Here is a 5879-nt window from a genome sequence, read left to right as displayed (position 1 = left end):
AATGACTTGGCTTTAGCTGTATGCAGACATTGGTGACGTTTACTTTTTGCAGTCTAACTATGACAAATTTATAGTATTAGCTTTCAGTGAAATCCTGTAGGGCAAAGTGATATGGAAATTTTGTCAAAGTAAACTGTTACACCTTCTTCAACCCCTTAAGAAAAAAAGGAAGTTTAATTTCTTTCTTTTTTTTTTTTTTTGGCATTTTTACATTTTATTAGCTACAGTATAGATCCTAGAGCTGCCTCATTCTCTCCCCTCCTCCCAACCATGGGGTCAGGCCTTCCCAGGAGCCCCCGCCTTTGCTGCCTGGGCCCACTGGAACTCGTGCTGCAGCTGAGCAAGGGTTTCCCTCTGGTGCTCTGACTGCCCTTCAAGGTCCCGGAGCTGGGATTCATATCGCTTAATTTCAGCTTGGTATAGTCCAGCCTCTTCCCTACTGTGGCCCGAGCCTCCCCCCAGCTCCTATTTGACCAGGACCCAGAAGTGTAAAGACCGCATTGGACCCATCCAGCAGGGCCAGTTCCTCTTTCACGATATTATTTTCTGTAAGTTGTGCCTCAAGCTTCTGCCTCCCTGACAGGGATTTACTCAAGTCCTTCTGCAGCTGTTGATATTTCTCCACTTCTCCCTGCAGCTTCTTCTGGATCAGCTCCGCCATGGTGGGGATGAAAGAGTTCTCCCTTCAGTATTGACAAACCCAGAAGTCAGGAAGTTTAATTTTACATTAAAAAAAATACATGTTGAGAGGCTTTAATATTTAAATCATTTTTTAATTTAATTTTTCATTAATTTCATAACTGTATACACTTATGGGGTACAAAGTGATGACTTGATATACAATGTGGAATGCTTAAGTCCATCTGATTCACGTAACCATCCCCTCAGTTATTTTTTGTGGTAAGACGTTTATAATTTACTCTTAGTTATTTTGAAATATACCCTTGCATTGTGCACATTAGGTGAGATCCCACCAAATTATGTAATGTTTTTCGATGAGATGATTTAAGAGGCATGGAAAGAAATTATGAATTCATTCAGTCATTCAGTCATTATAGTGAGTGTCTCTGAAGGATATCCATTTAGGGGAAGAGCCAGTGGTCTGTCTTTAAGAAGGGAACCGTGGAAAGAGCAGCTGAGTAATACGACTCATTAAAGATTCTTCCAGCTGTTCCAAGAGTCGTTAGCCCAGGTCTGTCCAATACTGTAGCCACTGGCCATACATGTTTCTTGAGCTCCTGAAATGTGCCTAATCCAAAGTGGGATGTGCTGTAATTGTACCAAAGACACTAGATTCTGAGGATCGGGCATGAAAAAGGAATATAAAATACCTCGCTAATAATTTTTAAAATACTGGTTATATGTCCAAATGATAATATTTTGGTTACATCGGACTAAATAAACTATATCACTAAAATTAATTTCACCTGTTACTTTACTTTTCTCCACATTACTAGAAACGTGGCTACTAGAAAACATAAAATCGCACACGTGGGCTCAGCGCCTATGGCTCAGGTGGCTAAGGCGCCAGCCACATACACCTAAGGTGGCAGGTTCGACTCCAGCCCGGGCCTGCCAAACAACAATGATGGTTGCAACCAAAAAATAGCCGGGTGTTGTGGCGGGAGCCTGTGGTCCCAGCTACTTGGAAGGTGGAGGCAGGAGACTCACTTGAGCCTAGGAGTTGGAGGTTGCTGTGATCTGTGATGCCATGGCACTCTACCCAGGGGGATAGCTTGAGGCTCTGTCTCAAAAAAAAAAAAAATCGCACACGTGACTATTGAGTAGGGCTGGGTGACACACTAGAGCTTCTTTCCATCTTTGACTTTATGTAGAAAATTTAAGATACACATTTTTTTTTTTTTTGGAGAAAGAACCTCAAGCTGTTCCCCAGGGTAGAGTGCTGTGACATCACAGCTCACAGCAACCTCCAACTCCTGGGCTTAAGTGATTCTCCTGCCTCCATCTTCCAAGTAGCTGGGACTACAGGCGCCCGCCACAACGGTCAGCTATTTTTTGGTTGTAGCCGTCATTGTTGTTTGGCGGGCCCAAGATGGATTCGAACCCGCCACCTCAGGTGTATGTCACTGGTGCCCCAGCTGCTTGAGCCACAGGTTCCGAGCCAAGATATACATTCTTTATAAATTTAATATGGATTCAAAATGCTACCTATAAGGGAACCTTGAAGAGTTTATCAATTTATAGCTTTTTGTTAGAAAGCTGGGATTTTTTTTCCCTCCAAAAGGTAAAACTTCAGCTAACCCTGGGCACATATGTTCGGGAATTGAGGATGGAGACAGGGGGTGGTGGTCAGATGATTCCAGAGTTAAAGTAGAAGTATATTCTATATCCAGAGAAAGGCCTGCATTGAAAGCAAGAAAGCTGAGTTCCAGTGTTCCTTCTGCCACTTAGAGGAGGAGCTGAGAAAAAACACCCCTGGAGAAAAGGCAGGTTCTGTGCATGTGGGAGTCCAGGGCAGCAAGCTCAGGAGAGAGCATTTGGACTCAGATTTCATAAGAAGAAATAGGATTTCCCAAATATAATATCCCTGAACTCCTTTGAGCCTGAAGCTCAGTAGCAGTTGCATGCCAGTGGTGGTGGTGGGGTAGCACTGACCATTTGTTTTCACATGTTAGGAAATGGATTCAAAAAGCAAAACTAAGACAAACGCAAAGAAAGCCTGTTGTCTGCAGCCAGCCTCTTTCCCTCCTGCACGGACTCCTGCACGGAGTCCACCAGAATGTGAATTAAGACCCATCTTTCAGTTTCAGGGCCTCTCCCCACCCAGAGCCTGCTGGAAAAATAAGCCCCAGGGCACTTATGCAAAGTGTGATTAGCAGAAGCGCAGGGGATTATGTTTATGGGAGCCTGGAGAATTCCCAGGCTGAGGGTTAAGGTAACTATAGGGGAAACAGTGTTTTCTCTTGGGTCTCATTTTGGAATCATTAATCCAGGCATCGGATTATTTAACTGCAGTAGGTTATCCTTTGGGTCTGATTTGAAATCTACAAAAAATGAGGAAGTCAACACAAGGGATGAAACATGCCAGGTCACAGTTTAACTCTGTGTACCATTCAAGGGACTTTCTCCTTAGAAAAGGAAAGGGTTTGGGTTAGCTTCTCCTTAAGATTCCCCAACCTTGAGTTTCCTTTCGTGGAGGATTTAAACCAGGTTGTTGCTTTGACTTGAGTTGTATTGGTTATAAATACTTAAATGCCACAAAGTAATTTAATTTTCATTGTGCATCATATCCAGCAAGGGAAATCATGTCCAAAATTATTTTCCCTGTCCGACACCCAAAGGCTGTGCAAACCAAGCTACAACTCCATGATCCCATGTCAGCACATCTCCCGTTTACCTGGTATAGTAATGTAGTAATTTGAGCTAATTCACAATAGGTGCTGCTCTATTATTCTTCATAAATAAAAAACATCCAACAAAGACAATTTAGGCAAAGTATTTACTACATATTTAAGAAGGACACCACAGAGAGCCCTTGGGTGGGGAGGGGAAGGGCAGACGAACAGCTGAAATAAAAGAGAATTTTTTTAAATCTGGGGGGAATTTGATGCTGAAATGTAGAGTTTTAGATAAATGCAAAGCAGAGTGATTGTGTGTCACTCTATCTTTCTGTCTTGTCACAGCTATTTTTTTTTTTCTCATTAAGATAGGGTCTCTCTGTTGTCCAGGCTAGACTCGAACTCCTAGGCTCAAGTGATCCTCCTGCCTCACCCACCCGAGTAGCTGGGACTATAAGCATCATGTTCTGTTTACAGCTATTTTTAATCTTGTTTGGTTCAGAAGTTGAGGCATCCTGAGATCCTACTGGGTCCAGTTATAGATGTATATGTATCTTGCCTTTGCCACTGAACACTTGGATGTGTGGGTGTCTTTTTTATTTCTTGACCTTTTCTCTAGTTATTACACATAACACGTCATTGTCAGCCGGTCAACATTCATTCCCTTGAAATTTCTCTTAGCAGTTCAGGCACTAGAGTCTGACAGTTAGGTTCAAGTCTCATTTGCAAGCTATGTGACCTTGGGCAAGTTCTACAGTCTTTCTAAGCCTCATCTGCTAAATAGGCGTAATAATGATGCCAACTCACAGGGCTGGCAAGGATTAAAAGAGATTATTCACATAATGCCCTTAGCCTGGAGTCTGGCACTCAGTAAATCGTGACTGTATTCATCATCTCTCCTTCGCCAACCTCACCCTGGCTTCATATAGAGCAATGTGCCTCTGAGGGTGATGCCGGGAACCTGTGGGAGCTGCAAATTTCCCCCACCTCAGACCTATGTGATCACCCCTGGGAGGTCTGTGTGCATGGCCTAATGTCAGAGGCACCCACTTCTAGATACTGAGCTTCCTTCCACCTTCAGAGGGTTCTGCACTCTGGCCCACCCACGCCTTGCTCTTGGGTCCTGCCCCACCTCATTCCTGGGAACAGTCCGGCTGCAGGTGTGGGAAGAAATTGAGGTGGATTCTGGGAAAGGGCTGTTGAGTCAGTACTTCTGGATGCGTAGACCAAGGGTGTGGAGGGTAGAAGCATAGCCAGCAGAAAGGGGAACTGAAAGGAGCTGTGATTATGCCCCAAGGAAGCCAGGGAGAATTAAGTAGGCCCTTGGGTCGGGGGAGAGGGCCTGCATGATGCAGAAAGGTGAGGCAAGTCAGCCCTGCAGGTGCCAGTTAGCCTGTGAATGTGCCGCAGGTGCCCCTCCCACACCGTACTCTCCTCCACCCCTCGTCAGTTGCCACTGCTGTCCTCCACGCTCTACCGGGAAGACACTCCCTCCTTGATTCCCATCATCACTTCTCCAACAAACAGCCTCCCCCTCACTGCCCAGTTTGCCCATTTCTGTCATGACGAACATATCTGCGTATCTTCCTCACCCAGGAAGCTTTGGGCTCCCTCAGGCCAGGGTTTTTTATTCATTATTTCAATAACTATTTACTGAGTAGCAGCTACAGCCAGGCTTTGTTGGGAGGCTGGGGATATAGCAGAGAACAGGACAGAAGAGGGCCACAGCTGGTATCTCCTTGTCCAGATGACACTTCCCCAACAAGGTCCTAGCATCCAATTGTCTGACGTGCCCCAGGCAGTACTTAAGAGCACAACTCACTTTATTTCCCTGCTGAAAGTCCATTCATGGCTTTCAGTTCCGTTTAGAACAGAATCCCACTCCAACCTCAACTAGTGAGGCTTAGCAGGCACGGTCTAAGGACCCTTGTCAACTCATCACCCTCCTTCTCCAGGCCTCCAAACCTGGCCCTGCCACAGGGTCTCTGCCGGTTCCCCTCCTGGGATGCTCTTCCCAGGCATCTCAAGGCTGGTTCCTCCCATCGCATCGTCCACTCATCATCCCTATCTCCCACTCTGCCTTCATTTCTTAGTAGCATTTGTCATTGTCTAAAATTCTAAAATTCCATCACTGTTATGTTACATTTGTGTGGTTTTTTTTTTTTTTTTTTTTTACTGTTTTCTTCTCTGGAATTTAGAAGTTCCATGGAGGCGCAGACTTGGTTGGCTTGTTCACTACTCGGTCTCCAGTGCCTAGAGACGGTGGCCAGCTCCCACAAGGAAGGAGCTCCATAAACATTCGCTGAAAGTAAATGGACAAGCGATTAGATTCTGGTCTTGAGGTCAAATCTTTCTTCTCCCACTCCCTTGGCAGAGGTAGACGCTTTTGAATTGCCTAGCAGCTGCCAAGCGTGACTCTCAGGCCTGAAGATTTGTTAGGGTGTCAATGGTTCAACCCTAATGGTACTCACTGGCCCTCACAGAAATCTTTTAGGATTTCAGAAAATAAGTAGTGTACTGGTATAAATGGATTTAAGGGAAATTTGCTATTGAATATTAGCCCAGGAATAATAAACATTC

General features: G+C 44.9%; 1 pseudogene; it reads right to left on the bottom strand.

Annotated features, from left to right (window-relative positions):
• Positions 1–276: 276 nt before the first annotated feature.
• On the bottom strand, positions 277–664 carry LOC100951660 (annotated as a pseudogene).
• Positions 665–5879: the final 5215 nt, after the last annotated feature.

Source organism: Otolemur garnettii, unplaced genomic scaffold, assembly GCF_000181295.1.
Source record: "Otolemur garnettii isolate 467f Iridium unplaced genomic scaffold, OtoGar3 scaffold00026, whole genome shotgun sequence".
Lineage (NCBI taxonomy): Eukaryota > Metazoa > Chordata > Mammalia > Primates > Galagidae > Otolemur > Otolemur garnettii.
Note: the sequence above shows the minus strand (reverse complement) of the source record. Positions and strands in the feature narration are given on the sequence as shown.